This window comes from Taudactylus pleione, unplaced genomic scaffold, assembly GCF_031769625.1.
Source record: "Taudactylus pleione unplaced genomic scaffold, aTauple2 ptg000792l, whole genome shotgun sequence".
NCBI lineage: Eukaryota > Metazoa > Chordata > Amphibia > Anura > Myobatrachidae > Taudactylus > Taudactylus pleione.
Window position 1 is genome coordinate 6,068,300 of NW_028285194.1, and position 27,372 is coordinate 6,095,671.

Here is a 27,372-nt window from a genome sequence, read left to right on the forward strand (position 1 = left end):
TCTAGTTACGGCTCTGGCGGCCGGTTCCGCCCTCAGGGCATGTTGCACACCATCCTAGTTACGGCCCTGTTTAAAATACTTACTGTTGCATTTCTGAAATGGACCAATTTTTCAATCCCAATATTCCTCTGTAAAAATACCAACATACATAGCTATTTAAATTAAATAAAGTGTCAGTGCATATTCATGTCAAACAATAAAACTTTCAATACATAAACTAAATGAAGAGAAATAAAAAACATATCGTAAATGTGCTTGCTGGTGAGATATCTATGTTCTCAATATACCCCTATACCTTCTATTTTTAAAACTAGTACCAGTAACTAAAAAGAAAAATAGAAAATGATAAATGTGATACCATTAAAGTATACTAAATACATTGTGGTGCAAAAAACACACCTATTTTCCATCTCATTATTACTCTCTAAAAATACTACCATGAATACCTGTTTAAATTAAATGTCAGTGCATATTCACATCAAACATTAATACTTCCGATACATAAACTAAAAGGAGCAAAAAGAAAAGAAACATATGCAGGAACATGTGCATTCCATAATAACTGTGCCTACTGATATGATCATATCTCTGTGTTCTCATTATATGTCTCTACTGTACTCAAACTCTGTCCTAAGGACCCCACACTGGTCACGTTTTGCATGTCGCCCAGCAGGTGCACAGGTGTACTCATTACTCACTGACACATTTTAAAAGATCCACAGGTGGAGCTAATTATTTCACGTGCGATGCTGTGAGGAGACCTGGAAAACATGCACTATTTGGGGTCCTGAGGACCGAGTATGAGAACCTGTGCTCTATACCTTCTAGATTCAAAACTAGTATTTCAAATTAGCACACATATATATTCTCTAAAAGTGACAGTGCATATCAAAATCCAAATATATAATCAGTATAAATAAAATAAATATAGATAATATAAAAGTAAATAAATCAAACATGCCATCTCTAATAGTCTCTGCACTTTGGATCAGATGCTTCATAACTTTCTCAACATCCAAATCCACGATATTCTCAGTTTATCTCTGTACATATTTTCATGACATATTTTAAAATATCACATATATACAGAGCTAAAGTATCAGTGCATATCAAAGCCCCAATATGTGAGAAAAAAAACTATGGTTACTATAAAAAGAGAATATATATATATATATACTGTACTATATATATATATAATATACAGTCAGGTCCATAAATATTGGGACATTGACAGAATTTTCAGATTTTGGCCTCTATTCACCACCACAATGGTTTTGAAATGAAACAAACAAGATGTGCTTTAACTGCAGACTTTCAGATTTAATTTGAGGGTAATTACATCCAAATCGGGTGAACGGTGTAGGAATTACAACAGTTTCAATATGTGCCTCCCACTTTTTAAGGGGCCAAAAGTAATGGGACTATCAACTCAAAAGCTATTTCATGGACAGGTGTGGGCTATTCCCTCGTTATTTCATTATCAATTAAGCAGGTAAAAGGTCTGAAGTTGATTCTAGGTGTGATATTTGCATTTGGAATCAGTTGCTGTCAACTCTCAATATGAAATCAGTGAAGCAAGACATCATTAGGCTGAAAAATCAAAACAAACCCATCAGAGAGATAGCAAAAACATTAGGTGTGGCCAAATCAACTGTTTGGAACATTCTTAAAAAGAAAGAACGCACCGGAGAGCTCGGCAACACCAAAAGACCCGGAAGACCAGGGAAAATAACTGTGGTGGATGACAGAAGAATTGTATCCCTGGTGAAGAAAAACCCCTTCACAACAGTTGGCCAAATCAAGAACACTCTCCAGGAGGTAGATGTATATGTGTCAAAGTCAACAATCAAGAGAAGACTTCACAAGAGTGAATATAGAGGGTTCACCACAAGATGTAAACAATTGGTGAGCCACAAAAACAGGAAGACCAGATTAGAGTTTGCCAAACAACATCTAAAAAAGCCATTACAGTTCTGGAACAACATCCTATGGACAGATGAGACAAAGATCAACTTGTACCAGAGTGATGGGAAGAGAAGAGAAGGAAAGGAACTGCTCATGATCCAAAACATACCACCTCATCAGTGAAGCATGGTGGTGGTAGTGTCGTGGCGTGGGCATGTATGGCGGCCAATGGAACTGGTTCCCTTGTATTTATTGATGATGTGACTGCTGACAAAAGCAGCAGAATGAATTCTGAAGTGTTTCAGGCAATATTATATGCTCATATTCAGTCAAATGCTTCAGAACTCATTGGACGGCGCTTCACAGTGCAGATGGACAATGACCTGAAGCATACTGCAAAAGCAACCAATGAGTTTTTTAAGGCTAAAAGGTGGAATGTAATGCAATGGCCAAGTTTTCCCCTGACCTGAATCTGATTGAGCATGCATTTCACTTGATGAAGACAAAACTGAAGGGAAAATGCCCCAAGAACAAGCAGGAACTGAAGACATTTGCAGTAGAGGCCTGGCAGAGCATCACCAGGGATGAAACCCAGCGTCTGGTGATGTCTATGCGTTCCAGACTTCAGGCTGTAATTGCCTGCAAAGGATTTGCAACAAAGTATTAAAAAGTGAAAGTTAGATTTATGATTGTTTAGTTTGTCCCATTACTTTTGGCCCCTTAAAAAGTGGGAGGCACATATAGAAACCGTTGTAATTCCTACACCGTTCACCTGATTTGGATGTTATTACCCTCAAATTAAATCTGAAAGTCTGCAGTTAAATCACATCTTGTTTGTTTCATTTCAAAGCCATTGTGGTGGTGAATAGAGGATAAAATATGAAAATTATGTCAATGTCCCAATATTTATGAACCTGACTGTATACATATATATATATATATATATATATATACAGTATGATATATATATATATATATTTGTATAAATAAAAGAAAAGTTTGTTTGTTTCTTTGTTTGTTTGTTGGTGAATATCTTCCACAGCTCTCAAAGAAAAGCTGCCAAATATTACATAGTTATTTAATATAAAAAAAGTAAGCTATTAGACCACAGTGACAATGCGACATAGCAACAAATCTTATATATAATATTCATTGGTCTGTTTGTTTGTCCAGTTATGCGTTCGGACACCCCTGCACCGATTGGTATCAAACCAACCAAACCAGTTGGGTCCTGGACAGGTTTTAGGGAGGGGGGGTTAGGGTCCTGGTCGGACTTCTCATTGGTGTACGCTGGGCAGAACCTGTTCTATAAGGAGTTTTGTGATAGAAAAAGTTATTTATTGTGTTTAAATTATCTAAATATGTTTGGATAGTAGATATTATAATTTAGTATTATATTTCAGTATTATACTATTTGGGAAAAAGTGATGTAAGGTATTTGTATAATATTTGGACATAATATATGACTATATGAATGTTTTTTTCCTCTATATTCCCTTTTCTGTGTAACTTATTGGCTATTGAAATTGGAATAAAGATATTTAAAAGATCTTAAAAAATTTATAACTATAGTAAATATATAAAAAATACTTGACGTGTACCTGTCTAGGTCAAAGTGAATATGATTTATTCTTTCTTTTTCATCTCTTTTCTCTATTCGGATGTCTCCAGTGCAGTTATGAAAGCAGTGCAGGAAGACTACCATAGGTGAGTATGGAGACAGGTGACATGGAGTAACAGAGGATATCAGGAAGATGGAGGAGAAATGGTTGACAGGGCCAGCAGCATCATGGGATGACTGGATGGGGGTAGCAGTGTGGCAACAGGGAGGGGACTGTTGCAAATGGAATGTCTAGCAGCAGGGAAGTGGTGTGTGGTAGATGTGTGGCGAGTCTGGCTTGTGGAGTGTCTATAATCAGGGATAGCGAAGGTGACTGTAGGGGTATCTGGCAGGAGGGAGAGGAGTTTAGTAGATGGGTTGTCTGGCATCAGAGAGGGGAGAGGGAAAGATTGGGTGCCTGGCAGCATGGAAAGAGAGAATGGAAGGTGTGGTGTCTGGCAGGGAATGGAATTGAAATGTCGGTGGCATCCAGACAGCGGATACCCGACAGGTCTAAGATCCCGACAGGGGCATGTGGGTACCCTAACCTCCCCTATCCACCCCCTAACCCTCCCTTAGTGGTGCCAAACCATAACCTCCCCCCTTAGTGCCTAACCCTAACCTACCCCTGGGGGTGCCTAACTCTAATCCCCCCTTACCGCACCCTAAACCTAACCCTCCTGGGGGGGGTGCCTAACCCTAACCCTCTCCCCTAGGGGTGCCTAACCCTAATCCCCCCAAAACCAAATCCTAAACCCTGCTAGACTCCCTAATCCTAACCCCCCCACATGGCTAACGCTAAGGGCGCCCTGAACTTATCTTTGTTCGGAATGGCGTACTCAGCGTTCTGGCATTGGGATTGTGATAGGTGTCGGTATTTTGACACCTATCATAAATTCCTAGCTGGCATTCCGCTGTCAGGATTGTGACCGGTGGCTGCCGTCTGGCAGCAGGGAAGTAGGTGTGAAGGGTGGGATGTCTGGCAGCTGGGGAGGGTAGAATGGTAAAGTGGTGCCTGGCAGTAGGGAGGGGAGTTTGAATGGTGCGGTGTCTGGAAGCAGGGAGGGTTTGTGTGGCTAGTGGGGTATCTGGCAGCAGGGAGGAGGAGAGTGGTTGAAAAGGGTGTATGGCAGCAGCAAAGGGGACTGCCTGGCAGCAAGATGTGGAGTCTGGCATGTGTAGTGTCTGTTAACAGGGACATTTAGTGAGGTAGATGGGGTGTCTGGCAGCAGGGAGAAGGAGAGTTGTAAATGGGGTGTCTGTCAGCTGGGAGTGGATGTGTGAATGGTGGGGTGTCTGGCAGCAGGGAGGGTTTGCATGGCTGGTTGGCTATCTCACAGTAGGGAAGGGGGAGGGCAGCAGAAAGGGGCATATGTCTGGCATTTGGGCATGTGTCTGGCAGCTGGGAGGGGGAATTTTGGCATGTCATTTGGAGTGTTTGACAGCAGGATGTTGAGTGTGACATGTGTAGTGTCTGTCAACAGTGATATTGGAGGTGGCAGATGGGGTGTCAGGCAGCAGGAAGGGTGAGTGTGGAGTGTCTCGCAGCAGGGAGGGTGAGTATGGCTATGGGTGTCTGGCATTGGGAGGGGTAAGTTTGGAATGTTGAGTATCTTGCATAAGGAAGGGAAAGTGTGGCTGGGGTGTCAGTGTAGGCAAATATGGCTGGGTTGTCTGTCAGCAGGTAGAGCAAGTATGGTATATTGAGTGTCTGGAAGCAGGGAGGATAAGTGTTCAAGTGAAGTGTCTGGCATCATTGAGGTCAAGTGTGGTACATGGGATGGCAGACAACAGCTGCAAGTGTGGCAGGTAGGATGTCTAGAAGCAGTGAGGGTGAACGTAGCAGATGTAGAGTCTGGCATCAAGGGGGATGCCAGACTCTACATCTAGATTGTACTGACATGGTGGACACATAAGGAACCCTGTGAAGATTGAGTACTGCAGATAAATATATTTAAATTGTTTATGTATATTTATCTGAAGCACTGAGGAGGTGGAGGAGAAGGAGGATGAGGGATAGGAGAAGAAGTGCATGGTAATGCCTAAATTATGTTACAGCCACTACTGTATCTGTCCAAATTCCACACATTAGAATGTTGGGAGGTATATTTATGATATAATCTTGTTCCAGAGGATGGATCACAGAACAGTTAGTAAATCTAGATCAAGCATTCCCTCAAGACACTAAATATAACACTTTTATGCCAATGCACTTGAACTGCATAATCATCATTCTGATTGTAAATCATCTTGCATGGTTTTAGCCATGCTGTACCAGACAAGATCTGTACAATAGAATCAATTCTATGTTGCTCCTGGAGCACAGTGCAAAGTTAGTACTCTCATCTACTTCTTTCACATTAATGATGAACACTATGTAGACAAAAGTGATTGGACATTGACAGCAAGTAGATCAATGAGATTTTATTGACATCAGTACTTTGTAGGTCCACCACACCCTTCTTAGCAAACTGTCCACAAGTTCCTGGACAACAGCAGGTGGTATATTTTGCCATTCTGCCTTAAATATAGTAAATGACTGTGACACTGAAGAAGGTTGAGTCGGCCTAGAACACACTCGTCGCACCAATTTATCCCAGAGGTTCTCAGTGGTGTTAAAATGTGGACTCTGAGCTGGCCAGTCCATCTGGGTTACCAAATTTTCTTTATACCAGTCCAGCTTCACCCTGGAAACATGACAGGTGGCATTGTCATCTTGATACAAACTAGGGGTGTGCACCGGCCACTTTTCGTGTTTTGTGTTTTGGTTTTGGATCTGGATCTTTCTTCGTGTTTTGGATCTGGATTGGTTTTGCCAAAACCACCCTTCCGTGTTTTGGGTTCTGGGTTTTGTGTTTTGGATCTGTATTTTTTTTAAAAAAAGCATAAAAACAGCTAAAATCACAGAATTTGTTGGTTTCTCTGCTCCTATGCTATTATTAACCTCAATAACCTTAAGTTCCACTCATTTCCAGTCTATTCTGAACACCTCACACCTCACAATAGTGTTTTTATGTCCAAAAGGTTGCACCGAGGTAGCTGGATGACTATGCTAAGCGACACGAGTGGGCGGCACAAACACGTGACCCATCTAGGAGTGACACTGCAGTGGCAGACAGGATGGCAGTTAGAAAAACTAGGCCCCAAACTGTACATAATGCAAAGAAAAAAAAGAAATGCAAGATGGAATTGTCCTTGGGCCCTCCCACCCACCCTTATGTTGTATAAACAGGACATGCACACTTTAACAAATCAATCATTTCAGCGCCAGGGTCTGCCACACAACTGTGGCTGAAATGATTGGTTCGTTTGGGCCCCCACAAAACAAGCTGGCAATTAATGTGTCCCTGCACAAACTGGCTCTACGGAGGCAAGATGTCATCCTCATCCTCCTCATCCACCGATTCCTCACCCTCTTCAGTGTGTACATCCTCATCCTCACAAAGTATTAACTCATCCCCACTTGAATCCACCACCACAGGTCCCTCTGTACCTTCTGGAGGCTGGTCTCCCTGGAAGAGCTGATAATTCATTTTGATGAACATCATCTTCTCCACATTCTGTGGAAGCAACCTCCTACGCCTTTCGCTGACAAGGTTCCCGGCTGCACTAAACACTCTTTCGGAGTACACACTGGAGGGGGGGCAACTCAGGTAAAATAGAGCCAGCTTGTACAGGGGCCTCCAAATTGCCTCTTTTTCCTGCCAGTACAGGTATGGACTGTCTGACATGCCTACTTGGATGCTGTCACCGATGTAATCCTCCACCATTCTGTCAATGGTGACAGTATCATATGCAGTGACAGTAGACATGTCAGAAATTGTTGCCAGGTCCTTCAGTCCGGACCAGATGTCCAAACTTGGTCCTGCCTGCCCTGCATCACCGCCAGCGGGTTGCTTAGGATACCTAAGTTTTTTCCTGGCAGCCCCAGTTGCGGGAGAAAATGAAGAAGGAGCCGTTGATGTGTCACGTTCCGCTTCAGCTGACAGTGTGTTCACCAGCAGGTCTTTGCACCTCTGCAGGCTTGTGTCGGCCGGAAAGAGAGACACCACATAGGATCAAGCACGGTGGCCAAAATGTAGTGGTCTGATTTCAACAGGTTGACCACCCTGGAATCCTGGCAAAGCGAATGAAGGGCTTCATCCACAAGTCCCACATGCCGAGCAGAATCGCTCCGTCTTAGCTCCTCCTTCACTTTCTCCAGCTGCTTCTGCAAAAGCCTGATGAGGGGAATGACCTGACTCAAGCTGGCTGTGTCTGAACTGACTTCACGTGTGGCAAGTTCGAAGGGCTGGAGAACCTTGCACAACACGGAAATCATTCTCCACTGCGCTTGAGTCAGGTGCATACCCCCTCCTTTGCCTATGTCATAGGTGGATGTATAGGCTTGTATGGCCTTTTGCTGCTCCTCCATCCTCTGAAGCATATAGAGGGTTGAGTTCCACCGCGTCACAACCTCTTGCTTCAGGTGATGGCGGGGCAGGTTCAAGAGTGTTTGCTGGCGCTCCAGTCTTCGGCACGCAGTCGCTGAATGGCGAAAGTGGCCAGAAATTTTTCGGGCCACCCAAAGCGTCTCCTGCACGCCCCTGTCGCTTTTCAGAAAATTCTGCACCACCAAGTTTATTGTGTGAGCAAAACATGGGACGTGCTGGAATTTGCCCAGATGTAATGCCCGCACAATATTGGTGGCGTTGTCAGATATCACAAATCCCCAGGAGAGTCTAAGTGGGGTAAGCCACTGGGCGATGATTTCCCTCAGTTTCTCTAAGAGGTTGTCGGCGGTGTGCCTCTTACTGAAACTGGTGATACACAGCGTAGCCTGCCTTGTAACGAGCTGGCGTTTCTGAGATGCTGCTACTGGTGACGCTGCTGCTGTTGCTGCGTAAGGTGATACATCTACCCAGTGGGCTGTCACAGTCATATAGTCCTTAGTCTGCCCTGTTCCACTTGTCCACATGTCCGTGGTTAAGTGGACATTGTGTACAACGGCATTTTTCAGGACACTGAGGACACTTTTTCTGACGTTTCTGTACAGTCTCGGTATCGCCTGCCTAGTGAAGTGGAATCTAGACGGGATTTGGAACCAGGGACACACTACCTCCATCAATTGTCTAAATCCCACTGCACTAATGGCGGATACCGGACGCACGTCTAACACCAACATAGCAGTCAAGGCCTCAGTTATACGTTTTGCTTCAGGATGACTGCTGTTGTACTTCATCCTCCTTGCTAAGGACTGTTGGAGGGTCAATTGTTTAGTAAAAGTAGTGGTGTTCCTACTTCCTCTCTGGGATGATGAACGACTCCCAGCAGCAGCAACAGCAGCAGCGGCAGCAGTAGGTGTAGCAATGCAGGATCCTCCAGAGGAATCCCGGATAGGAGAGTCAGTCATGCCAGTGACATGGCCTGCAGGACTACTTCCGATCCTGACTAAGGAGGAAATTGACGAGGAGGGAGTTGACGGTGTGGTTTGCAGGCTCTTGGATACAACAGGACAACGGGATTTAGGTGTCCCTGGACTGCTTACGGTCTTAGCCAAAGTTTCTGAACTTGACAGTAACTTTTTATGAACGCGCTGCAGGTGCCGTATAAGGGAGGATGTTCCTAGGTGGTTGACGTCCCTACCCCTACTTATTTCACCTTTACATATGGTACATATGGCAAGACAGTTGTTGTCCGGATTTGGATAGAAATATTGCCAGACCAAAGAGGTGGAATGTTTGGTCTTCTGCCCAGGCATGACCGTGATGGGCTTTTTCATCCCACGGACAACAACTGTCTCCCCCGGAGCCTGATTTAAACAAACCACATCACCATCAGAATCCTCCTCGCCAACTTCCTCCTCAGCGCCAGCTACACCAGTATCCTCATCCTGTTGTACTTCAACAGTGACATCTTCAATTTGCATATCAGCAAGTGGACTGTGGGTGCTCCTTTCAGCACTTGCAGGGGGCGTGCAAATGGTGGAAAGAGCCACCTCTTCCCGTCCAGTGCTGGGAAGGTCAGGCATCGCAACCACCACCACACTTGGACTCTCCTTGGGGATTTGTGATATCTTCTTAGAAAGCACAGTTCTTCGCTGTGCTTTTGCCAGCTTAACTCTTTTGATTTTTTTAGTGGGAGGAGGGCTTCCATCGTCATGTGAAGCTGAACCACTAGTCATGAACATACTAGGGATCGACCTTAGCCGTTCCTTGCCACTCCGTGTCGTAAATGGCATATTGGCAAGTTTACGTTTCTCTTCAGCTGATTTAAATGTCTTTTTCAAGGTCATTTTCCTGAACTTTGCCATTTGGGATTGTATGTGCCCTCTACTATGACATTGGGCATCGGCCTTGGCAGACGACGTTGATGGCATGTTATCGTCTATGTCATGACTAGTGGCAGCAGCTTCAGCACTAGGAGGAAGTGGTTCTTGATCTTTCTCTATTTTATTTTTATCGGAGAAAGTTTGGTCCTCCATTTATGTTATATCGATTTGATATATACGTGCGGCTAAACACAGAAAATAATTTTTTTTTTGGTTTGGACTGGAGTGTACTTTCGGGGGTTACAGCACCCTTAACGGTCAAGCCAGCCGGCCCTTTACTTATGACACAGGCGCACGCTTGGCACTACTTTGTTGATGCACGTGCGGCTACTGCGCACACAATTCACAAACACAGAAAATAATTTTTTTTTTGGTTTGGACTGGAGTGTACTTTCGGGGGTTACAGCACCCTTAACGGTCAAGCCAGCCGGCCCTTTACTTATGACACAGGCGCACGCTTGGCACTACTTTGTTGATGCACGTGCGGCTACTGCGCACACAATTCACAAACACAGAAAATAATTATTTTTTTGGTTTGGACTGGAGTGTACTTTTGGGGGTTACAGCACCCTTTAACGGTCAAGCCAGCCGGCCCTTTACTTACGACACAGGCGCACGCTTGGCACTACTTTGTTGATGCACGTGCGGCTACTGCGCACACAATTCACAAACACAGAAAATAATTTTTTTTTTGGTTTGGACTGGAGTGTACTTTGGGGGTTACAGCACCCTTAACGGTCAAGCCAGCCGGCCCTTTACTTATGACACAGGCGCACGCTTGGCACTACTTTGTTGATGCACGTGCGGCTACTGCGCACACAATTCACAAGCACAGAAAATAATTTTTTTTTTGGTTTGGACTGGAGTGTACTTTCGGGGGTTACAGCACCCTTTAACGGTCAAGCCAGCCGGCCCTTTACTTATGACACAGGCGCACGCTTGGCACTACTTTGTTGATGCACGTGCGGCTACTGCGCACACAATTCACAAACACAGAAAATATTTTTTTTTTGGTTTGGACTGGAGTGTACTTTGGGGGTTACAGCACCCTTTAACGGTCAAGCCAGCCGGCCCTTTACTTATGACACAGGCGCATGCTTGGCACTACTTTGTTGATGCACGTGCGGCTACTGCGCACACAATTCACAAACACAGAAAATAATTTTTTTTTGGGTTTGGACTGGAGTGTACTTTCAGGGGTTACAGCACCCTTAACGGTCAAGCCAGCCGGCCCTTTACTTATGACACAGGCGCACGCTTGGCACTACTTTGTTGATGCACGTGCGGCTACTGCGCACGCAATTCACAAACACAGAAAATAATTTTTTTTTTGGTTTGGACTGGAGTGTACTTTCGGGGGTTACAGCACCCTTAATGGTCAAGCCAGCCGGCCCTTTACTTATGACACAGGCGCACGCTTGGCACTACTTTGTTGATGCACGTGCGGCTACTGCGCACACAATTCACAAACACAGAAAATAATTTTTTTTTTGGTTTGGACTGGAGTGTACTTTCGGGGGTTACAGCACCCTTAACGGTCAAGCCAGCCGGCCCTTTACTTATGACACAGGCGCACGCTTGGCACTACTTTGTTGATGCACGTGCGGCTGCTGCGCACACAATTCACAAACACAGAAAATAATTTTTTTTTTGGTTTGGACTGGATTGTACTTTCGGGGGTTACAGCACCCTTAACGGTCAAGCCAGCCGGCCCTTTACTTATGACACAGGCGCACGCTTGGCACTACTTTGTTGATGCACGTGCGGCTACTGCGCACACAATTCACAAACACAGAAAATATATTATTTTTTTAGCACTTGGGGGGAGCACCCCTGATGGACAGAGCACCCCCTGGACAACACTACAGCACTCCTTTAGGACTGGGACACTGCACAGGACTTTGGAGTGGACACAGCCCCTATGGAGAACTGACTGCACAACACAGTCCAGCCAGCCCCTATGGACTTTGAAGTAGTGGACACAGCTCCTATTAACAACAGCAGCACAGCACAACACAGCCAGCCCCTATGGACTTTGAAGTAGTGGACAACAGCAGCACTACACTACACTACACTACACAGCCCTAACTCCCACCCTCCCTCTTCACTGTCCACAGCCGAGTGAGAAAATGGCGCCGACGTGGGTACCTTATATAGGATCCAAAACCCGCGAGACTCGGAAGGCGGGAAGATGACGTTTTGCCTCGATTTCAGAATCCGAGTCAGGCGGGAAAAGTCGAGCCTGACTCGGATCGGACTCGGATCGGGGGGGCTCGGGGGGGTTCGGATTTCAGAAATCCGAACCCGCTCACCCCTAATACAAACATTTGTTATTTCCATAGAATTGCAAGTGCATGGGTCTCCCTACGAAGTGTGTCAGAACCGCCACATTAATGGCCATTTGGAACGTGCGTGAAATGGTATGAATGCTATGCATTTCGCTTGCGCGGGGGTGTCCAATCACATTTGTCTACATAGTGTATATATCTGTGGAACAGTGGGACAGAGCTAAGTATTCCAGTCCCGAAAATATTTACAAATCCCGGAAAGTCCGGATTGCCTCGCTACAAACAAGATGAAAAGAAAAATGATAAAACAGCCCAAAACTCTACACTGGAAAATAGACATTATGATGTAATGTAAAGTGCTATATTCTGAAAAGATTTGAAGTCTTTTTTCACTACCTGAAAGTATGACTGTTAAATTGGCTTCAGATTTTATTCCCTATGTACCCGGCTGCAAAAAGAGCACAATCAGGCTCTACGCCAGTGTGTGGAATGGACAGTAGGTACTGGTATATCAGTTCCAAATGGTGGCCTTGTTTATCTCCACCCATCGAAAAGTGCCATTTAATTTTTTGTGGTCACTGCTATTCCAGCTAATTGAGTATCTGGCTGTGCTGGTTTTATTACTTTTTCAATTTGAAGACCAAACATATGCTTTAAAGTACATCAAGCCTGTGCCTGCTGCTCATCCGAGTCCAACTCATCATAGGTATTTCTTGCTGTTCCTCTCCTGAGTCTCTAGTACAGTTGTGTCTGGCTCATTTGTGCATATTGATATCATCTCAACATTTTTTTTAAATTGCTTCTGTAATATTGTTGGACTAGCCATTGTGAAAATATGAGAACCTTCCACTTCCAAAATTGTCATATATAGGATTCTGCAAGTATTCCAAGATGCCTAAAATGTCTACTTTGCGCCATTAAAATATTTGATTATTTAAGGCATGGCAAATATTGTTTGCAAAAGTAAATTTTTGTTTCTTTATGTCTAGACATGAGAAACTTCTACTATACACAAATTTCCATCCTGTCGCCACAATGCTGCTACAGCTATTTTGATTGGAGTCAGTACATCCACGATTTCAGCAAGTAGCTTGAAATTGTGTTCTTCTAAAGTCACTGGATTTTTCAAATCAATTAGTGCTTTTTGAATGGAGGTTTTTAAAGTGAGAAATCATTCAAGCATCGGCAACAGTTAGTTTCACCTAGTTTTGCAATCCACTATTAGTGACAATTCTTTACCATTCTCGGCTTTTTCATATTTTTGTAAAGTGACATCACTTTTTGTACGAGACCTTTTGAACATAAGAGCAATTTTCTGAACTTTTTTGACAAGTTAATTTATGTTTTGTTCATCAGATTGGTGACAGATATTATTTTCATTCAAAGCTGAAAGTACTGTTACTGTAAGTGCCAATCCATATCTTAAGCTGTGATATTACCTGCTAATTAAGCTGTCTCAGGCTCATCATCATCATCATCACCATCATCATCATCTATATTAGGCAGTCTTAGGCTCATGATGATCATCATCTTGTCTATACAACAAGAGGATGGACCAGCCATTGTTATGGTTGAAGAGGGCTTTGTAGATTGTGAAGGTTCAGTAGCATCCTTTTTGTAGAGAACATCGCATACTGCAAGGGCACGGCCTAGACACAACTGGTGTTCAGCAGCTACAAGTTTACTGACTCATACGATTACAGTTGGACCATCGGTCACAATAAACTCATTAGACGTGTTTTCAAAATATCAAGACATTTTTCTGCAGTCATCGATCTATGAACTCTGACCAGACCCAAACTCCAGAATTTGTTTTGGCCATGTAAGAAAAGGGACCTGATTCAGACCAGCTCACTAGGATGCGATCTCTCGTTGCTGGACGATATTTGCGTTCTGAGCATGCGTATGCATCACATTGTGCGTGCGTGAACCACTGCGACAGATGAGGAAGCAGTCACTCGCTCAGCATAGACAGCCCAGTTAAATGAGTGACAGGAGAGGCCGTTTTTTGGGTGGTAACAGGGGCAGGCCACTAGAAGCGGGGGAGTGGAGGTGCGAATGCAGGCGTGCCTGTGTGTTTCAATGCCGTTTCATAGGCGTACATAACTAACAGGCAGCGTCATTGTACACGTCACCTGGTTGTATTTCACACTGAAGGGATCGCGGTGCTTGCTAGCAGGTACAGTCAACCTTAAGCGCTGCAAGCACATTCGATGGTGCTCGATGTACCAATTTCTTCAAGCACTTCTTGGAGATGACGTGCGCAAGTGGGCGACTTATGAATGGCTGGTGGGCATCTGTTTATACAAAGTGATCGCTCGCCAAGACATAGTGGGTGTGCTGATGCCTTGCCAAGCGATCACCTGCCTTGCTGGGCGTGTGCTGGATTTGCATATGCTGGGAGCGAGTGATCGCATCTAGCAAACTGCACTGAATCAGGCCCAATATTCTATATCTTTTAATAGCAGTTGAGGTCTATCATAAAATGCAGCAGAAAATCCATCCCCCCTCCCCCATTTTAAAATTAATTATTTCCTGGATGCCATCTGATTTAATTTTCAGGGCATAATTCACAACTCTGTTTCGTATGCCATTCGGGGTGAAAGGTAAATCCACATAACCTTCAGTAATTAATAATTGTCTTAAATTGTGTGATGTAGAAAATGCCAGTCCGTCTAAAGCTGTCATTCGTGCTAGAGTTGCATCTACTGCAGTAATGTATTTTCTGAAGGCCCAAAATAAAAATTAATTTTGTAGTTTCATAGGTGGACCTTCATCAGTATTCATTCGACTTGAACTTGGTATGACCATGAATTATTTTAGTTGCACTTTAATTTTATGTTTGCCAGTGAAATTAATTGCCCAAGGTTTTTAATATTAGTATTGCTAAAAAGTGTGCCCACACCCATCTTCTATATGGCAACCAAGACCAGAAAGACGTGGCTAACATCATCAGGAAGATCCTGCCTGATGGCACCATTGGTGACAGCAACCCAGACGCTGGGAAGTATACCAGAGGGTCCGGTGTATGGCTCTCAACAGACATTTAACAATTTTAAATTGCAGGACATTAAATCTTCTAAAGATAGGAGAAGTGAACAAGTGGATAAATTGTCCATAGCAACCAATTAGCTTATAACTAGTATTTATCAAGTACAGTCTATGAAATTATAGGTACAATAGAAGCTGATTGGTTGCTATGGGCAATTTCTCCACTTTACCAATCTTTAGATGTTTTGACATATCTTCCTATTAGTTCTGTATGGCCCAAGAGGTGGTGTAATAAGCACTGACTGTGAGTTTGCAGTAGGGGATGTACTAGTCACTGCTTCAGAATTTGTTCTATGAGTGCCTTATGTTACTCTAAGTTTGAAGTTGTGCTATTTAGAAACTTTTCGATTACTCAGTACAGGTGTATAGCAAATTTATGGCTTCTATTACGTAAATTTGTATACTACTGTAAAGCTCAGCATATCTTTAAATGTCTCAAACATACATATATCAAGGGATAGCAAATATGATATCACAATTACTGTACATCAGGTTTAAATATGACACTGAATCAAACACTGTAATTGATTTTTTTAAACTTTTAATAAAAATGTACTTGAAATTTACGGCATGAACAATTCGCTTGTAATGTTCTTAGCTGTACATTGCTTTTCATTACTTATCACAATTTTTTATTTTAATTACCCATTTTGTATTAATGTAATATGTATTGTATTCAGCAGCTACATTGAAGTATGGAAGCCACACAATGGGATTAGTAAAGTATTTCAATAAATTCAATTTATTTTCAAATTCAGATGATGTTTAATCAAATTCTTAAGCCACTGCAGTCAGTTATTTCTCTTCATACCAAATGGTATCACTGAATAAAATAATACAATCAAATAACACAATCTGCAGCAAATTCACTATGTAATGCAGACATCATTCTCAAAAGCATAGGTGTGCACAGAAGCAGGCACTGGGGGTGCCTCAAAGAGACCCCCCCCCTCCCGGGTCATGGACTACTTCCCCCTCCCCTCTGAGACGCACACTACTCAATACCGAGGTCACACAAGTGTGCAGTCTACATCTCGGAGGGAAGAGGGGGAGTAGTCAATAATCCGACAGGGGGGAGGTCCGATTGTGGCACCCCCTGTCCTGACTAGTGCACACGCCTTTGACTATAAGACAACTAGGACAACGATGAATATGTAGTTGACTTTCCCACAAACATTCTATGGGTGGAATTCAATTGTTTATTCCCCCCTTCACACCCGACGGAGCTATTCTATTGTTGCTCCTGTCGGGTGCGATCAGCTGCTAGCGCTCAATTTCAGCTCGCAGCCCCAGAGGGGTGCGGGCTGAAATCGGTGCAAAGTGTACTGTTTGGGCGCCCAAACTGCACTTTTCGCGATCGCGCCCAGCACTTTGGTCGGGGTTAGCCATTTTACGCGGCTAAACCCGACCACTTTGGGTTAGGGGTGAGCGGGTTCGGATTTCTGAAATCCGAACTCCCCCGAGCCCCCCGATCCGAGTCCGATCCGAGTCAGGCTCGACTTTTCCCGCTTGACTCGGATCTGAAATCGAGGCAAAACGTCATCATCCCGCCTTCCGAGTCTCGCGGGTTTTGGATCCTATATAAGGTACCCGCGTCGGCACCATTTTCTCACTCGGCTGTGGACAGTGAAGAGGGAGGGTGGGAGTTAGGGCTGGCTGGGCTGTGTAGTGTAGTGTAGTGTAGTGCTGCTGTTGTCCACTACTTCAAAGTCCATAGGGGCTGGCTGTGTTGTGCTGTGCTGCTGTTGTTAATAGGGGTTGTGTCCACTACAAAGTCCATAGGGGCTGGCTGGATTGTGTTGTGCAGTCAGTTCTCCATAGGGGCTGTGTCCACTCCAAAGTCCTGTGCAGTGTCCCAGTCCTAAAGGGGTGCTGTAGTGTTGTCCAGGGGGTGCTCTGTCCATCAGGGGTGCTCCCCCCAAGTGCTAAAAAAATAATATATTTTCTGTGTTTGTGAATTGTGTGCGCAGTAGCCGCATGTGCATCAACAAAGTAGTGCCAAGCGTGCGCCTGTGTCATAAGTAAAGGGCCGGCTGGCTTGACCGTTAAAGGGTGCTGTAACCCCCAAAGTACACTCCAGTCCAAACCAAAAAAAAAATATTTTCTGTGTTTGTGAATTGTGTGCGCAGTAGCCGCATGTGCATCAACAAAGTAGTGCCAAGCGTGCGCCTGTGTCATAAGTAAAGGGCCGGCTGGCTTGACCGTTAAAGGGTGCTGTAACCCCCAAAGTACACTCCAGTCCAAACCAAAAAAAAATTATTTTCTGTTTGTGAATTGTGTGCGCAGTAGCCGCATGTGCATCAACAAAGTAGTGCCAAGCGTGCGCCTGTGTCATAAGTAAAGGGCCGGCTGGCTTGACCGTTAAAGGGTGCTGTAACCCCCAAAGTACACTCCAGTCCAAACCAAAAAAAAAATTATTTTCTGTGTTTGTGAATTGTGTGCGCAGTAGCCGCACGTGCATCAACAAAGTAGTGCCAAGCGTGCGCCTGTGTCATAAGTAAAGGGCCGGCTGGCTTGACCGTTAAAGGGTGCTGTAACCCCCAAAGTACACTCCAGTCCAAACCAAAAAAAAAAATATTTTCTGTGTTTGTGAATTGTGTGCGCAGTTGCCGCACGTGCATCAACAAAGGAGTGCCAAGCGTGCGCCTGTGTCATAAGTAAAGGGCCGGCTGGCTTGACCATTAAAGGGTGCTGTAACCCCCAAAGTACACTCCAGTCCTAACCAAAAAAAAATTATTTTCTGTGTTTGTGAATTGTGTGCGCAGTATCCGCACGTGCATCAACAAAGTAGTGCCAAGCGTGCGCCTGTGTCATAAGTAAAGGGCCGGCTGGCTTGACCGTTAAAGGGTGCTGTAATCCCCAAAGTACACTCCAGTCCAAACCAAAAAAAATAATTATTTTCTGTGTTTGTGAATTGTGTGCGCAGTAGCCGCACGTACATCAACAAAGCAGTGCCAAGCATGCGCCTGTGTCATAAGTAAAGGGCCGGCTGGCTTGACTGTTAAAGGGTGCTGTAACCCCCAAAGTACACTCCAGTCCAAACCAAAAAAAAAATTAATTTCTGTGTTTGTGAATTGTGTGCGCAGTAGCCGCACGTGCATCAACAAAGGAGCAGCCCCAAGCGTGCGCCTGTGTCCCATAAGTAAAGAGCCAGCTGGCTCATTTCTTAAAGGCTGGTGTAACCCACAAAGTGCACTACTCTGCAGCAAAAATAAAAAAATATTTTCTGTGTTTAGCCGCACGTATATATCAAATCGATATAACATAAATGGAGGACGAAACTTTCTCCGATAAAAATAAAATAGAGAAAGATCAAGAACCACTTCCTCCTAGTGCTGAAGCTGCTGCCACTAGTCATGACATAGACGATAACATGCCATCAACGTCGTCTGATAAAGGCCGATGCCCAATGTCATAATAGAGGGCACATACAATCCCAAATGACAAAGTTCAGGAAAATGACCTTGAAAAAAACATTTAAATCAGCTGAAGAGAAACGTAAATTTGCCAATATGCCATTTACGACACGGAGTGGCAAGGAACGGCTAAGGTCGATCCCTAGTATGTTCATGACTAGTGGTTCAGCTTCACATGACGATGGAAGCCCTCCTCCCACTAAAAAAATCAAAAGAGTTAAGCTGGCAAAAGCACAGCGAAGAACTGTGCTTTCTAAGAAGATATCACAAATCCCCAAGGAGTGTCCAAGTGTGGTGGTGGTTGCGATGCCTGACCTTCCCAGCACTGGACGGTAAGAGGTGGCTCTTTCCACCATTTGCACGCCCCCTGCAAGTGCTGAAAGGAGCACCCACAGTCCACTTGCTGATATGCAAATTGAAGATGTCACTGTTGAAGTACAACAGGATGAGGATACTGGTGTAGCTGGCGCTGAGGAGGAAGTTGGCGAGGAGGATTCTGATGGTAATGTGGTTTGTTTAAATCAGGCTCCGGGGGAGACAGTTGTTGTCCGTGGGATGAAAAAGCCCATCACGGTCATGCCTGGGCAGAAGACCAAACATTCCACCTCTTTGGTCTGGCAATATTTCTATCCAAATCCGGACAACAACTGTCTTGCCATATGTACCATATGTAAAGGTGAAATAAGTAGGGGTAGGGACGTCAACCACCTAGGAACATCCTCCCTTATACGGCACCTGCAGCGCGTTCATAAAAAGTTACTGCCAAGTTCAGAAACTTTGGCTAAGACCGTAAGCAGTCCAGGGACACCTAAATCCCGTTGTCCTGTTGTATCCAAGCGCCTGCAAACCACACCGTCAACTCCCTCCTCGTCAATTTCCTCCTTAGTCAGGATAGGAAGTAGTCCTGCAGGCCATGTCACTGGCATGACTGACTCTCCTATCCGGGATTCCTCCGGAGGATCCTGCATTGCAACGCCTACTGCTGCCGCTGCTGCTGTTGCTGCTGCTGGGAGTTGTTCATCATCCCAGAGAGGAAGTAGGAACACCACAACTTTTACTAAACAATTGACCCTCCAACAGTCCTTAGCGAGGAGGATGAAGTACGACAGCAGTCATCCTGAAGCAAAACGTATAACTGAGGCCTTGACTGCTATGTTGGTGTTAGATGTGCATCCGGTATCCGCCATTAGTGCAGTGGGATTTAGACAATTGATGGAGGTAGTGTGTACCCGGTTCCAAATCCCGTCTAGATTCCACTTCACTAGGCAGGCGATACCGAGACTGTACAGAAACGTCAGAAAAAGTGTCCTCAGTGTCCTGAAAAATGCCGTTGTACACAATGTCCACTTAACCACGGACATGTGGACAAGTGGAACAGGGCAGACTAAGGACTATATGACTGTGACAGTCCACTGGGTAGATGTATCACCTTACGCAGCAACAGCAGCAGCGTCACCAGTAGCAGCATCTCAGAAACGCCAGCTCGTTCCAAGGCAGGCTACGCTGTGTATCACCGGTTTCAGTAAGAGGCACACCGCCGACAACCTCTTAGAGAAACTGAGGGAAATCATCGCCCAGTGGCTTACCCCACTTAGACTCTCCTGGGGATTTGTGATATCTGACAACGCCACCAATATTGTGCGGGCATTACATCTGGGCAAATTCCAGCACGTCCCATGTTTTGCTCACACAATAAACTTGGTGGTGCAGAATTTTCTGAAAAGCGACAGGGGCGTGCAGGAGACGCTTTGGGTGGCCCGAAAAATTTCTGGCCACTTTCGTCATTCAGCGACTGCGTGCCGAAGACTGGAGCGCCAACAAACACTCTTGAACCTGCCCTGCCATCACCTGAAGCAAGAGGTTGTGACGCGGTGGAACTCAACCCTCTATATGCTTCAGAGGATGGAGGAGCAGCAAAAGGCCATACAAGCCTATACATCCACCTATGAAATAGGCAAAGGAGGGGGTATGCACCTGACTCAAGCGCAGTGGAGAATGATTTCCGTGTTGTGCAAGGTTCTCCAGCCCTTCGAACTTGCCACACGTGAAGTCAGTTCAGACACTGCCAGCTTGAGTCAGGTCATTCCCCTCATCAGGCTTTTGCAGAAGCAGCTGGAGAAAGTGAAGGAGGAGCTAAGACGGAGCGATTCCGCTCGGCATGTGGGACTTGTGGATGAAGCCCTTCATTTGCTTTGCCAGGATTCCAGGGTGGTCAATCTGTTGAAATCAGACCACTACATTTTGGCCACTGTGCTCGATCCTAGGTTTAAAGCCTATGTGGTGTCTCTCTTTCCGGCCGACACAAGCCTGCAGAGGTGCAAAGACCTGCTAGTGAACACACTGTCAGCTGAAGCGGAACGTGACACGTCAACAGCTCCTTCTTCATTTTCTCCCGCAACTGGGGCTGCCAGGAAAAAACTTAGGTATCCTAAGCAACCCGCTGGCGGTGATGCAGGGCAGGCAGGACCAAGTTTGGACATCTGGTCCTGACTGAAGGACCTGGCAACAATTTCTGACATGTCTACTGTCACTGCATATGATACTGTCACCATTGACAGAATGGTGGAGGATTACATCGGTGACAGCATCCAAGTAGGCATGTCAGACAGTCCATACCTGTACTGGCAGGAAAAAGAGGCAATTTGGAGGCCCCTGTACAAACTTGCTCTATTTTACCTGAGTTGCCCCCCCTCCAGTGTGTACTCCGAAAGAGTGTTTAGTGCAGCCGGGAACCTTGTCAGCGAAAGGCGTAGGAGGTTGCTTCCACAGAATGTGGAGAAGAGGATGTTCATCAAAATGAATTATCAGCTCTTCCAGGGAGACCAGCCTCCAGAACGTACAGAGGGACCTGTGGTGGTGGATTCAAGTGGGGACGAGTTAATACTTTGTGAGGATGAGGATGTACACACTGAAGAGGGTGAGGAATCGGTGGATGAGGAGGATGAGGATGACATCTTGCCTCCGTAGAGCCAGTTTGTGCAGGGACACATTAATTGCCAGCTTGTTTTGTGGGGGCCCAAACGAACCAATCATTTCAGCCACAGTTGTGTGGCAGACCCTGGCGCTGAAATGATTGGCTTGTTAAAGTGTGCATGTCCTGTTTATACAACATAAGGGTGGGTGGGAGGGCCCAAGGACAATTCCATCTTGCACCTCTTTATTTTCTTTGCATTATGTACAGTTTGGGGCCTAGTTTTTCAAACTGCCATCCTGTCTGCCACTGCAGTATCACGCCTAGATGGGTCACGTGTTTGTGCCGCCCACTCGTGTCACTTAGCATAGTCATCCAGCTACCTCGGTGCAACCTTTTGGACATAAAAACACTATTGTGAGGTGTGAGGTGTTCAGAATAGACTGGAAATGAGTGGAACTTAAGGTTATTGAGGTTAATAATAGCATAGGAGCAGAAAAACCTACAAATTGTGTGATTTTAGCTGTTTTTATGCTTTTTTTCAAAAAAATACAGATCCAAAACACAAAACCCAGAACCCAAAACACGGAAGGGTGGTTTTGGCAAAACCAATCCAGATCCAAAACACGAAGAAAGATCCAGATCCAAAACCAAAACACAAAACACGAAAAGTGGCCGGTGCACACCCCTACTTTGGGTGCGATCAGCGTGAAACGCTGGCACAATTGAATAGCAGCCTGTCACTTTAGACGGGAGATGCGGGCCGCGAAATCAATTGAATTCCGCCCTATATCTGCTATAAAGTGATGAGTGTACAGGAGTGAGTTAATCCTACTGCTATAGTCATTAAAATATTAACAAAATATTACTTTTCATTTTCCATAATGGCAAACATAATATTCACTGGACTGACATAGAGTAATGATTGACTATTAATGCTAGTATCCTTGTATGTTTTGCTATATTTTAAGAAATCTGCACTTTTTCAAAATGTGTGTGTCCATGGTAATTCTGGCAACATTTTGCAATTTTAATAGTTTTCCCTTGTAATGGAGAGTGAGTGAAAATGGGGCCTGTGCATAGAAAAGAATGATTGATAAAGGGGCTGTATAGGAGAAAGTGAGTTAAGCGGAAAACTGTGTATTAGGCAGAGTGAGTGAAGAGGGGGCTGTGTATTGGGGAGAGTGAGTGAAGAGGGGTCTGTGTATTGAGGAGAGTGATCGAAGAGGGTGCTGTGTATTGCAGAGAGTGAGTGAATAGGTGGCTGTGTATTGGGGAGAGTGAGTGGAAAGGGGGGTTATATAATAGATAGAATGTTTGAAGAGGGAGCTGTGTATTGGGTAGAGTAAGTGGAGGGGGACTGTTTATTGGGCATAGTGAGTGAAGAGGGTAACCATATATTGGGGAGAGTGAGTGGAGGGGGGACTGTGTATTGGGGAGAGTGAGTGAAGAGAGGGATTGTATATTGGGGAGAGAGGGTGAAGAGGGTGCTGTGTATTGGGTAGAGTGATTAAGGAGATGGACTGTGTATTGGGGAGAGTGAGTGAAGAGGGTGCTATGTATTGGGTAAAGTGATTGAGGAGGTAGACTGTGTATTGGGGAGCATGAGTTGAGGGGGACTGTATATTGGGGAGAGAGAGTGAAGAGGGTGCTGTGTATTGGGTAGAGTGATTGAGGAGACGGGAAGTGTATTGATGAGAGTGAGTGGATGAGACTGTGTATTGAGGAGAGTGAGTGAAAAGGGTGCTGTGTATTGGATAGAGTGATTGAGGAGGTGTACTGTGTATTGGGGAGGGTGAGTGGAGGGGGACTATGTATTGGGGAGAGTGAGTGAAAAGGGTGCTGTATATAGGGGAGAGAGAGTGAATAGGGTGCTGTGTATTGGGTAGAGTGATTGAGGAGGTGTACTGTGTATTGGGGAGAGTGAGTGAAGAGGGTGCTGTGTATTGGGTAGTGAAGAGGAGGCAGACTGTATTTGGGAAGAGTGAGTGAAGAGGGTGCTGTGTATTGGGTAGAGTGATTGAGGAGGCAGACTGTGTATTGGGGAGAGTTATGGAGCGTACACACGGTCAGATTTGTCAGACTTGTCAGATTTGTCAGATGAACGACTGAACGATTAAACGATTTGAACGATTTGGACGATTTGACCAAAGTTTTGAACGATTTGAACGATTGAACGATTTTTGACTGCATTAAAATGAATGGAATCGTCCAAGTCTGACTGCAAACCCATCAGATGTCAGATATCGTTATCTGACAAACGGGAACGCGCATCGTTTATCGTCCATCATTCAGGCATGTCAGATATGAACGATTTTCCTTCAGATATGAACGACTGAACGATTTTTAAATCGTTATCGTCCATATCTGAAGAAAAAATCTGATCGTGTGTATGCACCATTAGTGAAGAGTTCTGGGAAGTACAAATATACAGAGTTGCTTTAGTATCTGTGATGACAAATTACTTGTCGTGATTTACTATTGCATATGAGCCAGATTACCAAGTACCTGCTTATTTACCCAGCTCACAATTTTTGGTGAACGATGGACATCTTATACTCTTCACTAGAGCAATCCATGCTTCTCTTTGCAAAGTATCAAAAATAAATATCCTCATGTTAATGTTGCAGTTTGGAAGAAGGATTAATTTAATTATTTGATTGGATCCATCTGTCTGCATTGGTAGATACAAACTCTCAACTGTGTTATTGGATTCAAGACATGAGTATTTGGAATCTGATTAACAGAAACCTACCCCAATTGGGACCATAGACATTTACTTTCTTTCCTGGACTCACAGAATTCCAGGGGGGTCATAGTCTCAGGTTTACCATATTGATTGTACTGTATTCTTTATATGTTTATTTACGTTTTTTATTATTTATCTCAGTAAATTAAGTTTTCATTCTGACAGGGCCTTGGAATACTCTTTTACATTTTCTGTGTTAGTTGTAAGCGAGTTGGTAAATTTCCCCACTTTGGTATTCCGGGTAGCAGTCAGAGATATATTCAATATAATACTACCTAATAAGAACGGCACCAGATTTTTATCTTTCTCTTTTGTACAATAGAATATCCTTATCTGGCCACCTACTACACACAATGGCTTCATTAAAATGTCTCTCTGAGAGAATTGAAAGGAGAAATAATTATTTAAAGGACTCACAGCCTTTTAGTAGAATAACTATTGTTAATAGTGAAGAGGAGAATGTTGATATGCATAGACTGTTTAATAAACTAGAAAATTTGTGCATTGATAAAACCAGACACTGGTGGGATCATGTGACTCTCCAAAAATATTTGGACTGTGACCTGATCCCAAGAGGGCTGTGGATTCTAAAGACCTCACCTTTTAACCACTTAACTGACAAATTCTTTTTCCAAAAACCGCTCCAAAATTGTCGGTTTCTCTTATGATTGATTTAGGTCAAGAACATAATTTTAAACTTATCCATCACTATTTTATTTGAAAATTTATTTTTTTTTTTTAAACCCAGTATACCATAAAATAGCAAATTTTATGTTATATTGTAGTGATGGCCATTGACAGCTGTACCATTGATGGTTCAACCATCGTTAGAAGCCATCAATTGTTTAGCGATTGGGCAAGATCTGTGTAGACCACAATTGTTGATGTTTCCGAAACATCGATTGATGGCTACCATCGATGGTGCAACATTGATGGCCACCAGCAATGGCAAACCACTTGTTTTCAGTCAGACATCGATGTTTGCAAACCATCGATGGTTGGTTGGCATCCCTAAACAGAGGCTCTGCGATAGCTATCAAACATATATGTATATATATATATATATATATATATAGAACATATATGTATATATATATATATATATAGATATATATTTATATACAGTCAGGTCCATAAATATTGGGACATTGACAGAATTTTCAGATTTTGGCCTCTATTCACCACCACAATGGTTTTGAAATGAAACAAACAAGATGTGCTTTAACTGCAGACTTTCAGATTTAATTTGAGGGTAAGTACATCCAAATCGGGTGAACGGTGTAGGAATTACAACAGTTTCAATGTGTGCCTCCCACTTTTTAAGGGGCCAAAAGTAATGGGACTATCAACTCAAAAGCTATTTCATGGACAGGTGTGGGCTATTCTCTCATTATTTCATTATCAACTAAGCAGGTAAAAGGTCTGGAGTTGATTCTAGGTGTGACATTTGCATTTGGAATCAGTTGATGTCAACTCTCAATATAAGATCGAAAGAGCTGTCACTATCAGTGAAGCAAGCCATCATTAGGCTGAAAAATGAAAACAAACCCATCAGAGAGATTGCAAAAACATTAGGTATGGCCAAATCAACTGTTTGGAACATTCTTAAAAAGAAAGAACGCATCGGAGAGCTCAGCAACACCAAAAGACCTGGAAGACCACGGAAAACAACTGTGGTGGATGACAAAATAATTATTTCCCTGGTGATGAAAAACCCCTTCACAAAAGTTGGCCAAATCAAGAACACTCTCCAGGAGGTAGATGTATATGTGTCAAAGTCAACAATCAAGAGAAAACTTCACAAGAGTGACTATAGAGGGTTCACCACAAGATGCAAACCATTGGTGAGCCACAAAAACAGGAAGACCAGATTAGAGTTTGCCAAACAACATCTAAAAAAGCCATTACAGTTCTGGAACAACATCCTATTGACAGATGAGACAAAGATCAACTTGTACCAGAGTGATGGGAAGAGAAGAGAAGGAAAGGAACTGCTCATGATCCAAAACATACCACCTCATCAGTGAAGCATGGTGGTGGTAGTGTCATGGCGTGGGCATGTATGGCTGCCAATGGAACTGGTTCCCTTGTATTTATTGATGATGTGACTGCTGACAAAAGCAGCAGAATGAATTCTGAAGTGTTTTGGGCAATATTATATGCTCATATTCAGTCAAATATGCTTCAGAACTCATTGGACAGCGCTTCATAGTGCAGATGGACAATGACCCGTAGCATAATGCAAAAGCAACCAAAGAGTTTTTTAAGGCTAAAGAGTGGAATGTTATGCAATGGCCAAGTCAATCCCCTGACCTGAATCCGATTGAGCATGCATTTCACTTGATGAAGACAAAACTGAAGGGAAAATGCCCCAAGAACAAGCAGGAACTGAAGACATTTGCAGTAGAGGCCTGGCAGAGCATCACCAGGGATGAAACCCAGCGTCTGGTGATGTCTATGCATTCCAGACTTCAGGCTGTAATTGCCTGCAAAGGATTTGCAACAAAGTATTAAAAAGTGAAAGTTAGATTTAGGATTGTTTAGTTTGTCCCATTACTTTTGGCCCCTTAAAAAGTGGGAAGCACATATAGAAACCGTTGTAATTCCTACACCGTTCACCTGATTTGGATGTAATTACCCTCAAATTAAATCTGAAAGTCTGCAGTTAAATCACATCTTGTTTGTTACATTTCAAAGCCATTGTGGTGGTGAATAGAGGACAAAATATGAAAATTCTGTCAATGTCCCAATATTTATGGACCTGACTGTATATATATATATATATATATATATATGCATATATATATATATATATATATATGCACATATATATATATATATATGCATATATATGTGTATATATATGCATATATATATATATATATATATATATATATATATATTATTTTTTTTTATTATGGCCAGGCCCCTAATAAAAGTGAGCATTATGGGGGAGGAGGAGCAGCTGAGGCTGGAGGGGGTGGCCCAGATACTTAGAACAGCGGCGGCTACCAGAGCCGCCGCTGCTGTCTATACATGGCCAGTGATCACTGTGTGATCACTGCTGGAGCCGCAGGGGGAGGGTGTCCTGCTGGCGGCCCGGACCCATAGCACAGCAGCGGCTACCAGAGCCACCACTGCT